Raw genomic sequence first — 12,959 nt, forward strand, 5'->3', positions numbered from 1 at the left:
CAGGAGTTTTCATTGTTCTTGCACCATAAATGCAAATGTCAATATAGTGAAAAAGGCAAAAAAAGAAAAGTTTTCGTATTACTATGAAGACAGTTTTGATGTGATGAACTCCTTAAAAGGTTTCAAGGGAAGTCAAAGGGGTCTGTGGACATTCTTTGAAAATAGCTGCTGAAGTCATGTTAATAATTTTTTTTTCGTTTCTTGGATTATATTCTCTACGCATCAAAGACTATGAACATAGGGGGAACACAACTATGGAAAATTTTTGCATGACCCACTGAGTGGAGTAAGGGTTAGAAATGAAATGAAAAAAAAGAAACAGAGGTAAAACAAAATGCCTAGGAATAAAAAAAATAATCAGAGTAAAAGAGAGCAGTAAGATAAGGTTTAGCCCAAGAGAAGAGAGAGTTATGATTGTATTCTTTGTTATTCCATAGAGAGTTTTATGGAGGTCACCCTCTTATTTAATTTTCTTTGCTCACTTCTTTTAACTTATTCACTATATTTATGCTTCCTTTTTTGGAATTTCTTCAAAAGGTACTCTTGTCTTCATTCATACAGGTTGATTTACAATCCTCTAAATGCTTTCTAAAAATTGGTGTGCAATCTTTCAGACTCCTCAAATCACATGAAACCTGCAACACCAAAGCCCAGGCACCTCTGAAATTATACCATTCTAGACCTGAAACCAGTCTGTTACCTTTTTAATTTTGTCTCAACGAACTAACATTCATAGTCCAAGATACCTCTGGCCTTTTTAAATGGCATCACATTCCAGGGTAATGTCAATACTACTGCCTGGTAGCATTTGTCAAGTCTCAAAGTAATCCTTTCCAGGATTTTCAAATTCACTGACTTTCTTAGATTGAAATATTTTATGTAACAGAATTCTCTTAGTTTTCCCTTCTCTCTGAATAAATAATGACAAACCCTGAACTCTGGTTTCTTTTTTTTCATTCAATATTTTTTTTAATTTTTAAATTATTAATAACTGTTTAAAAATAAGTCAGATATTGTTATCTAAGACTTGTCATTAGCCATTTATTTCCCTTCACACAGATTCTTCTCACTATATCCTCAACACAAATAACTCACATCTCCAAATGCAACATATACTAATTACCTTCATTGCTCCAGTCTGCCCTCTGGCTCAACACTTAATTTACTCTTGTTGCCGTTCCACGTGCTAATATTGGTTATTTTATAACTTGATGTTGCCAGTTTGATTAGTTTTATTTATATAGTTTTAAAATTTATGTGCACAGTTAGTATTTACAGGTATGTTTGTTTTTGTTTTTTGATGTTCTCAATCTGAGGCTGATTTTTACTAACATCGTGTATGTAGACTATTTTCAGTTTTGTTTGGGTGGAATTGCTCTTCCTGAGTGTGGGAATAGTTTGGTGGGACTGTCAGTCAAGAGGACAGTTCAGGTTCATAATCCAAACTTGACCACCATATACTCACTTCTTAGCATTTTAATCTTCAACCTTAATGTCAAAAAAAAAATCCTGAAAGCAATAGAAATGATTCATTTCAGGAGATAGCAGCACTTTGCAAGAAGCACCAAAAAGTCCAATATCTGGGCTACCTGACTATCATAGCTTTCTTTACTCTTGCCATTTCCAGTGTCTAGATTTTAGCTACCCCTCAACTCTGTGAGCTGTAATAACTTTGTAAAACATTGCTTTTATATTTAACCTGTTTCAGTTGCTTATTAAAACATTTTGAAATTAATTATTTTATTTACAATTTCCTCATGACTACCCAGTATTTTATGTGGTTTTGTCACTTTTCTCACTGAAACAAATAAGAGCTTTAGCTTAGTAAATTTATCATAGATTATAAATATAAACATGATGTTATAGGCGTACGAGTGAAATCAATGTCACTATCATATCATTTCTGCTCACTTTGTTATTCATCATGCCTCTTTAAATACAAACCTAATCAATTGCCTTCTTGGACAAATACACAGACCACTCTATATTATCCACTGGGAGGAAGACGTAAATAATGAAAAATCACCATAATATAACAATTTTATTAACAACAAAAAATGAGTTATCAGTGTCAATCTTCATGCTTATTATTTTAGCATTCACAAGTGTAGCCAAACTGCTATGGACTGAATTGTGACCCCTTCAAAATTCATATGCTGAAGTCCTAATTTATATGCTGCAGAATGTGACTATATTTGGAGAGAAAGCCTTTAAAGAGGTGATTATGGTAAAATGAGGTCATTAGAATGGTGTCTATTACAATTTGACTCTTTTCCTTATTTAAAAAAAGAGGAAATTTGGATACGGAAAAAGGCACTAGGGATGCATACACACACACAGAAAAAAAAGTGCATGAGGACACATTGAAAATGCTGCCATCAGCAAGAAGAGAGGCCTCCAAAAAAAGCACACCTGCCAACACCTTGATCTTGGACTTCCAGCCTCCAGAATGGTGACAAATTTCTATTGCTTAAGCTAATCATTCTGTGGTATTTTGTTATGGCAACCACAGCAAGCTAATGAAACATCCAGACCTACTTGAATGGAATTCTTCTATGTTAAGTCCAATGGTTTCCCTCCAATGGTGTTTATGAAACAAAGAAGACTAGCAATATATATCAAAAAGAACATGGATGTCTGTATACAGTTGGGAAAGCACGTGCAATATATTAGAGATGTTTATTAGAAATAACTATCAATTTTTCTCCAAAAATATTATCTCATTACTGAACTGTACATCATCATCATCTTAAATTTCCAGAAGAGTAAAAAATGAATACAATTTCAATTAGAAAATTTTGACATGAAGATAGGTCAAAATAGTGTTTAACAGTTAAGGGTCTATAGGTCAATAGTCTCTTACTTTAAAGTTATGCTGAGTCCCATAAAAGGAGAATATCACTGTTCTTTTCTTAAATAATAAAGTTGTCCCTAGCACCCAGTGTATAAAAGTATCACTAAAGTAATTTGCTAAAACATAGATGCACATAAATATGGCACAGCCAACAAGATTAACAAGACAATTCAATGGGGGAAGAACAATCTTTTCAACAAACAGTGCTGGGACAACTTGATACCAGTACATAAAAGAATGAAGTTAGACTCCACCTTATATTATATGATATAAAAATATTGGCTCAAGACCTAATTTTTTTAGGTCTCATAGATCTAAACGGAAGAGGTAAAACTATAAAACTTGTAGGGAAAAAAAAAGTAAATTTTCATGACTTTGGATTAGTCAATAGTTTCTTACATATAATATCAAAAACACAAATGAAAAAGGAAAAAAATTAAAACCCACGATTATAGATACTTCATCAAAATTAAAGCTAACGTTGTAGATAGAGCACCACTGGAAGAAGAGGCCATATGAGGGGGCAAGGAGTTTTAACCACTTACAAGCATAAAATAAGAACCAAGGTCTCTTCTAAGTTAGAATAGAAACTCACGCTTGCGAGAGAACAATTAACAGACTGCTAGGTAATTGAGAAGAAACTGAGAAGGGAACAAATAGCCAGAAAAGATAAAAAAAATATTAAAATATAAATTTTGAATAAACAGAAATATAACAAAAATTTAATATCGATAAAAATGAAAGCTAATGTTTACATTTTACCATACTACTTTGAAACCAAATTAATATTAATGAATTGGCAGAAAATGATTTGAGCACCTGCAGTGCCCTGACCACTCCAGATGTACAAGCTGGTTTCTGTCCTCAGCGTCTGCTCTGTTCGGCACCTTCTCAGTTCAGTTATTTCAGGGTACGCTCTCAGGTGCAAGTAAGACCTACTGGGTCCCTGGGGCTATTTTTATTTTGACTGATAATTTGTAACAATCTAACCAAAAATTTCATTCAAACAGACTTTTTTTCCATCAACAGCATCTTTCAAACACTTTTCAGTCAATTTCACTTTATTCTAGGAATCATGGCATTTCTCAAACAACTTTACAAAAACTGTTAAAACTTTGTGCGTGAAAATGACTGTTTCTGAAACCTAGGAACTTTTCACTATTAAATATGAGACTTAAATTGCTCCTTGATTTGTCTTTTGTAAAAGCCAGGACCAATTAGAGTACCTGCACCAACTCCACGGACCAGACTGGTCATCTCTATGGTCTATTTCCTTCCATTTCATCTGCTCTCCTGATTCCTCACAAAACAGGTGCCATTTCTTATACCCGTGAGACCCTGTGCCCTTTGGGACCTTTGTGTTGCCTCCTTTTTCTCTGCTCAGAATCTTCTCCTCTTACCTCATTCAGATAAAAAATCACTTTCTGCACCTCTCAAATAGCATTTTTATAACAGTGTAGAACCTTCATTTCTGACATTTTCTCCTTTCTTTCCTTTTGATTCAAACTGGCCTCATCCAGCGCCCTGACTTGCCTGCCTGCTTCTCTCTTGCATGACCACGCCCTTAAGTTTAAAGCCCTTAGGACAATGAGGTTCTGACCCACATCAAACAATCTTAGGAACAAAGCCTGGAGTCTGTTCACCCCAGAAACAGAATGTCAGTCGACCTAGAACTATCTTCTACTCCTCCAGTTGTGTTTCAGCTCCAGGCCCAGAAAAGTGGCAAAACTAGAAGTCACGGCTGACATCAGGACCAGATGCACTGATCAACTACTCCCTACTCTAGTGCTGACCAGTCGGCTGAAACCATGACACGACCATGACCCTAACTCCTCCCTTAGCCACCAGGATAAATGATTTAACTCATACTGGTGCCCAGGAAGCCACCTGGGAGCCAGGTCTTTAGCATCAGCCTACCTGTCTGCCAGAGTGGACCACTGCCTAGAAACAAACCCTTACTTTCTTTGCTGCAAACTCCTGTCCTTGTCTTATTAAGCTTTGATGCATGCAAACAAAGGGACCGGTTTAGTCCAGCAACATTTTTATCCTTCATGCCCCTCTTGCCCTTACTATCGCCTTACCCTGCTACATTTTTTCTTCAAAGAACATATATTCACTACTATTTCATCACACATTGATTTCTCTGTTGCCTACCTCCATCACAACACTGAAAACACCATGTGGGCAGGAATTTTGTTTACCATATTCCAGCAGCTAGAATAGGTACTGTCTTTTACTATAGGAGGGTGCTCTTTTTAAAAAAAAAAAAAAAGAATGAATATAGTAGATGTAGTGAAATCATTCTAAATCAAAGTATTTTGCAATTTGTGGCATGTAAGAAAACAGATGAATTACAGCGGCCATGTGCAGGGTGCATCAACCTGAGTCTGGAGCATCAGGGCTAAGCCAGCCGTAGCTCTACCATCACACGGCTGATAGGACCTGCAAGAGCACAGGCACTGCAGGCGACTGCCTGGCTTCAAGTTTGGGTTCTGCCACTTACAAACTGTCTGACCAAGGGCAAATGAACTTAACTTCACTCTGCCTTGGTTTCCTCATCTATAAATTGGTGGTTAATAATGGCACCTACCTCATGGAATTAAAAGAGAAAGCACTTGTAAGTGCAGCTTGGAAAAGTGGCTGGTACCAAATAAATGCTATACATCTTTGTTAAATAAAACAATTAATAATGTGAACTTGAATCATGGGCAAAAGGAAATGGAAAAGCAGAGTTTGGGGGAATCTGGCTTAACTGTTTTTCTGACCACAGTTAAGTCTCACATAACTCTCCCCTACCTCTACCATATACCAATATAATCTAAAGTGAGCTGTGAAACATGTTTAATTGACTAATCAGAATTTCAAAGGAAAGTGATTACTTCACAGTCTCAGCCCCATTGACCCTCAGTTGAAGACTGCAAGAGCTTCAATTTTTGATTCCCATTCTCCCTCACCCCTCTTCTCTCTCCTCTTCTCCCCCTTCCTGGTAGCTGGGAGTTCAGATCTTGGTACTTACAGGGAGGAAGTGATGGGACTGGCCTCACCAACTACCCAGTGGAAAATACCTGGTATGGGCCCTCAGGCAAAATTTTGGAGGGATGTTTTTATGTGTCAAGCACATACCAATATAAACTGATGAGGACTGCCTGGCCTGTGGTGTTAGGGGTAACTCCAAACAAGCCCCAGGTGTCCCCCCTCAACCCCCAGAGAAGGTGCTCATATGTTTTCCCTCTTTGAATCTCTGGGTTCCTTGACAGTGCCCTCTATTCAAGGAACTAGAATGTTTCTTACTGGACTTCTCTGGGAGATTCCAGAGTTTTCCTGTGTCTGGCCAGAGTTCACTTCTGGGGCTCTAGTCTGTTCCTGTGCCCTGGTATCTCTGCTTGGTAAGGCAGGCTCCTGCCTGAGATCCCCAGTGCCTTCTTGGATACTGTATAATTAACTAGGCCTCCAATTGTGCCTTCCCCTCCCCTCCCATAGATGGAGGAACCCTCTCAACCATGCCTTAAAGGGAAACTGTCCTAATAAATGAGTCTCTAGATAGAAAATATCACAGCAAGTGGGGGCCAAGTAAATGGACACCATTAGTATCAGCTGCAAAATCCAACAAATTATTTTTACCAATATGAACATTCTGGATGCACTGGCCATCTAAAGAGATTTTTGGAAAAACAGAACAACAATGTTAAGAGGGAAGGAAAAAAGTCCCCAAATGAGTTGCAGTGAGTTTAATGAAACTAATTCCCTTGCTGGTTTTGTGTGATATATAACCAGCCACTCTGCTCTGGTCTAGTGGTTTATAATGTTACTTTGCCTTCTCCACTAAATTGTGTTCCCGTACATCTCTGTGGCCATCCATTCCTGTCTACACATTATGTTCCTAAAATAGACACCATCTAAAAATCTCTTCAAGGAGCTTTGGGGAGGAAGGCCTACATTGCAACACTGATCCTGGGGAGAGGTGCCTGCGCCGGCTTGACAGCAATTACAGATGCAACCACCGCAAAAGGAAGGTTTACAGGAGTTTTTCACCATAGTTATTCTGCTTCCCAAATGCACAGATGAGGGGAAAGAAAGTGTCAGACGCCCAGTGAATGGGCAGAAGCTCTAGTTGCATCACCCTGGTGTGCCAGGTATTGCAGCAAATAGGAAAGGTAAGCTACCCACTGCTCCTAAAGCCAGAATCACCAACCTCAGCATGGAATTTTCCTATTTCTGTTTGGCAACATCATCTTGGGATGATTAAAGTGTTTTACAGAGAAATGTGTTCTGTTACTCTACTAGCGCATCAGAAACACCAAGTGAACCTGTAAATCCATAAAAACGGAAGCCACGTTTTGTAAGTGTAATAACAACAGTGGTTGGCAATCTGCAAGTTTGCTTCTGCACCTCAGAAATATTTAGTCACATGTACATATGGAGAGAACATTACCCTGCTTTGGCTTTAGTTGTTTCAGCAGACATGTAAGAAGCCCCTACCACCACTTTCTTTGGACTGATTTGTGAAACACGAGTGGCAACCCTCAGTGAGTAGCTGAAGGGAACAAAAAGAAATATGAGAAGTAAACGTGGTGCGGGGGTGTCTTTAAACACATGCCTCAAACAGGTAGGAGGGAGGGAATCCATGGTAATGAAGACCTTTAAAAAAGCCTCCTGTCCACCTGAAGACCTTTCTTGTGCTAGTTGGAAAATCAAAAAGGTTCACACTGGGAACAGAACAGCATCTGCAGTATCACTGCTGACAGTGACCTCTGTCTAATTAAAAGTAACTCAATATTTCCCATTTGGCATTCCACAGAAGAAAGATTCTTGCCCACTTCCCTCATGCTCCTTTATTTTTTTTTTTAAGTGTGGTCAATCGGAGTTAGAGGGAATAAATCATTGGCCCCTCCTCGCCAAAGCCATGAGGCATTTCTCCTGAAAAGCCTAGCCTCTGTCTGAGGAGGCTGAACACCCCTGCAACGCTAGGATCCAGCAGCAGCCCCACTGCCTTCTCTTCCGGGGCTGAACACTGAGATCTAATTTTTGCTCCCTACTTAAGAACACTATGACCTCTATTCACAGCTAGTCCAGTTCTAAAGCACAAGTGAAGGAGGGGGCTTCAAAAGGAGACCTTGAATAGGATGAAAGCAAGCAAAGGCAAGATCTGGCCGGGTTCCAAGCTATTTCAAGCCAAAGAATAGCATCTTGTATCAAAATGCTGAATTGCAAAACAAACCTGATTTCACTTAGTGGAAGGTTGAGGGAGGAGGGGGGAGGGGAAGAGGTGGAGAAGGGGAGGAGAAGAGACGGAGGAGGGGGACAGTTGATTGGAATTCACAGGCAAAAATGGACTTCCTGCTTTGCCCAAAATGTATTTCCATGGGTTCCTTTACCAAAGGAATAACTGGAATGAATATGTCTAACTAACATCGCGACAAAGCAACCAGACAGCTTACCTGATAAAAAGGAAAATCACCCATCTGCAGTGAGGAACTGCATCTCCCAGAGACCAGATGATACCAACGTGTCTTCACTTGCAATTGTTCAGATTCCTTCTTGAAAAAGGTGACCAAGTAGTTACAAGGACTGCAGTCTCACTGGGGCAGAACACACATACAGAAACACACACAGGCACACAGATACACATGCACCAGAGACCTCCGCAGTATCCTCTCGGTTTCATCCTGGCCTCACTCTCTGGTACCTAATACAAATCAGCAAATAGCTTGTTAAAAAAAAAAAAAAAAAAAAAAAAAGGTCGAGGTAGCACCTTACATTATATCACCATCTAGTGGCCCAACGTTAAATGTGTTCCCATCGGCCGGATTTCTGTGTTCTCAACCTCTTTACTCTCAGTCTCCTTCTTTCCCTTTGCTCTCTCATTATTCCTCCCTCTTGTTTCTCCTTCATTCTCAAGTGTTCTATTGTATCAAACAACTAATGACTCAAAGATTAAAAATTTTAAGCTACATATAGGTATATTCAAATATAGTAAATAACGTGTTGTTTTTCCATTTTATTTTTGTTTAGAAGTATTACTTTATTTCCTACTATGAATCTTTATCTTTACAAATTATAGAATTTGTGAATAAAATTTTATTTGTGTTTTATTCCACCAGGAAAAATCAGGCGGTATTTTATTATGCAGATCTATGGTTTTCCATTGGAAATCTTAATTTTTTTCTCTTTTTTCATATTGTGTTTAAATATTAGGCTCTGTGTTATAGTGAACAGCCCAGAGTGAGAAGATGTTTTACTTCAAGTTAAACAACAATTGCCTTTGAGCCAATGAACTCTTCTATGAAAACTTACATTTTCCCCATCTTTATCTTTAATTAAAAGTTAAAGAAGACTATCTCCCCACTCTAAATGTCTATGGTTTTATTATCTTTTACCACAATATGTTTCCCTATCTCGTGGACATGACCTAAAGCTTAATTACAATGACATGTTTTAATAAGCAAATTTGAATCCAATTAAGTATTACCTCTTGACAGAATTATGGAAACCATATTTACCAGGTTTTCATAAGACAATGGGGTATCCACGTGAAATTATTTATAATTCCAGAAACTGATAGTCAAGTTTTCCATGTTATATACTGCACTTTAAAACAGAAAAGGTTTTTAACATTTGGTCATGCATAAACTTACAATTAATCATAGGTACAGGGTCATTTGCAGTAATTTGCAGTAAATCTTTTATCCTGGTTGTTTTTTACCTAACATACTTATTGTTAACTATCATTGCATGTGTTTTACCATTTATTAAATAATATCACCTTCAACATTTTATTTTTTTTTTACTACAGGGCTGTATGACAGTTAATATTATTAGAGCTATTTCCATTGTAAAATTGAGAATTCTTAGACTTTCTGAGCCTTATCAATAATGCTCAAGGCCACACCTAGAGTTTGCAAAGCAATAAAACTAGAACTCTTGATCCCAAAATCAATTGTTCTTTGCAACATATTCAAAAGTCCACCTATCTTTTTTTGTTCTAGAATGTAGTTTTTACTTCTATGTTCGCAAAACATTTACTAACCCTTATTTATAATTACTCATGGCCCAACTTCTTATATATAAAAGAAAGAAATTGAGAAATCATTTTCTGTTCCAGATAAAAAATAATTCTACACTTTCACAAAGGCCAATTAAGGGAACATGAGCACACTAATTAAAGTTAGTCAGTGTATGGGAAATGGTGTTGCTCAGTCTCTGGTACAGCAAGAACAATGCTGAAAGGAACCAGAGAGACAGGCGACCAATATTTGATAAATAATTATCAGGATATAGAGATGAAGAAGTAGAAAATATGTGAACTAACATGCATTTTCTAAAAATTTTAGACTAACACATTCCAAATAAATAGTATTCATGGTTTAGACATATAAGCATAAAAGGTAAGAACACCGCTCGCCACAAACTTTTATGCCTTCCCGTTGTTTAATACAGGGCTCAATTTTTTGAACGTCTCCTCATAACAGTCTTCTCTATAGTTCTCCCTCTTTGATCCCCAGAGATGAACTTCTGCGCCAGGGTACAGACGACCAGAGCAGGGCGGGCGCCTGACCACCTGGCCTAGTCAAAGAGAACGGCTGCATGTGATTCTAGCAGCTGTAGGGTCCAGCTTTCCCTCTCAAAGCAGACTCAGAAGCAGGTGGGCAAAGGCTCTGAGAGAAAGGAATCTTGCAGGTATGGAAGAAGTAGTGACAAAAAGAGCCAGAAAACTCTCAATGACTTCTTATTTCTGGCTTCAGTCCTCCCCAAGATCCAGATACTTTCCTGATTTGGGGTTCTGTGATAGACAAAAACAAACTCCATTTTTGCTTTGTTGAACTTGGTTTCTGTTACTCAGTAGAGTCCTAACCATTCATTCACAGCAGGAATCCAAAACCTCCCACCCTTGAAAACTATCAAATACTGCTCATATTTTGGGTACCTGGCTCTTCATTTATTCACTTCCTCAAGCTTCTGCTATATGCCAGTCACTTTTCCAGATACAGAAGTTACCTCAGTGAACAACACAGAACAGCATCCCTCCATTATAGAATTTACTCTGACACTTCAGACAAATGGGAAGGCACACTGCTTTCAATACCCCACCCCCTCCCACCTCTGTATCTTTGTTCGCAATCTTTACTTCTCTTGAAAGACCTTCCCCCATCTGTACATGGAAAATTTTACCAATGTTTTAGGCCATGTATTCTTTTTTCTCTAGCGTCTTCTTGTTTTCTCTGTAGAATCCATCTTATTTTGTGAAATACGGTTATTTGTTAAGGTAAAAGCATTAGGCATAAGAGAATAAATGGCTGTTCTGATACAGACTGTGAAAAAAAAAAAAGGACAATATCCCACCCATTGCACAATGAGTATGTTTAACAAATGGATGGCTCACCATTCTGTACACAAGACAGTCATTTGCCAGAGCTGAAGCAGTTTAGCAACACTGTTAACTTTAAACAGTCCTCATATAAGGCCTGGCATAAAAGCAAGATATGAGATTTTTACTAAATTAGTGTAGTATACACGTAAAATGACTTATTCATAAAAGTTGGTAAAAAATAAATTTAAACAAAACTTTGTATGTGCTACCTTATAATACTATTTCACTTGCCCCTTCTGTCCTTGTGATGAGAGTTTTATGTGCATATTTGCCTCCCAAATTGTAAACTCTGTAGAACCAGCTTTGCATTTTATTTATCTTTGTGTATCAGGTTAATTTATTGAGGTATAATTTTTTCTTTCTTACTGTTAGGTTTTTGGTTTCAAAGAATGAAAAGGTAACTTTCCTCCCTTTCCTCCCACCCTTAAAGTTAGCCATTGCAGGAGATTCTCTGAAATCTTGTCTCAGAAGGTAGAAAGAATATACATGCCAATGTGTCAATACTTCGTCAGCGTATGACTGCTTGGACTTGCTAAACCAGCTAAGAGGTTTGGACTGTGCCTTCCTGTGATGGAATGTCTAACAAGGGAAAGAGTAGGAAAGCATAAGATGTCTGTTAGTCTTCACATAGTTCTCTCCATCATGTGAATTAGATCGTTACTTTAGTACAGCCCTGTTGGGGACTAGTGGCAGCAGTTCACTGTTCAATGTACAAAAGAGTAATGGAATATGGCAATGGGACATCATCACCTTCCATAAATCTTGGGAATTAAAGAGGAAGAGAGATCGCTCAGATGAAAAAGGCTGCGACAGTTCCTTTAGTCTGTCAGTTCTAAGACCGGAGAATCATCTGTTGTGATTCAAAATTTGAAAAGAGAGCTCAACGTGAGAAAGCAGAAGAATCTGTGTGGTTAATATCAGAATATTAATATTTCACTGCATAGAAAATAAAGACAATTTGTCAAAACATTTTGCCTGATTTCCATGTTTTGGAGTTCTGAATCTTTTGTCTAGCTGCCTTATGGAAAAGAGTTAACTCAATTAATTTGGGGCCTGGCCGGCACATGGGGGTCATACTTAATCTCTGGCCAAAAATTTCCCAAAGTAATAGTCAAATCACTATGTTTTGAATTTTTGATTCTTTTGCTCAGAATTGTAAATTACATTTTTTTGAGTTTTAAGGCAGAAAATGTTTATAGATTTACCAGTAATTTGTTTGGGAATTTGGCTCACCAAGTGACACGGAGCTGGGTCTTCCCTGAAGGAAAGGGATAGGGATATTGGTGTCCAGAACTGAGCCTGGGCAGTGGTCTGACCTTGGGGTGGTGTCCCAGGGTCAGATAAAATAAGGGTGCCACACAGGCTGTGGGTGGTGGCAGGTCTTCTGAGAGAGTAGTGAGTGATTCCAACATGGATCACAAATCCCAGAGCCAGAATTTGAACCCAGAACTTATTATTCTAAATTCATAGGACCACTATATCCTTACCTTGCTTCAAACCCTGGCTTTGCCTTTTTGTGATCAGAAGATGGAACTCAGCTAAAACACAGTACTGATATGATCCCATGGTAAAAATAATTTACCACTTCAGAATATTGCTTTTGTAGATGTGAGTTTCCCAGTATTCTTCTGTATATGCAGCATTCTGCAAAGACACTACCAGCATCTTGCTCTCCTCCAAGCATTTACAAACACAGGCCCTTTAGCAACCACTATTTTAGAAATTTTTCAAAAAAAC

General features: G+C 38.1%; 1 protein-coding gene across 1 annotated transcript in view; it reads right to left on the reverse strand.

The window, feature by feature from the left end:
* Nucleotides 1-8,506, reverse strand: part of LOC129061725 (sodium channel protein type 1 subunit alpha) — a 101,829-nt gene extending 93,323 nt beyond the window's left edge. Inside the window, exon 1 of the mRNA XM_054562471.1 lies at nucleotides 8,293-8,506. The gene's annotated coding sequence lies outside the window, so the exon portion shown is untranslated. The remainder of the gene's footprint in view (nucleotides 1-8,292) is intronic.
* Between the last annotated feature and the right edge of the window lie 4,453 nt (nucleotides 8,507-12,959).

This window comes from Pteronotus mesoamericanus, unplaced genomic scaffold (assembly GCF_021234165.1).
Source record: "Pteronotus mesoamericanus isolate MK-2021 breed Mesoamerican mustached bat unplaced genomic scaffold, CSHL_Meso_final scaffold_651, whole genome shotgun sequence".
NCBI lineage: Eukaryota > Metazoa > Chordata > Mammalia > Chiroptera > Mormoopidae > Pteronotus > Pteronotus mesoamericanus.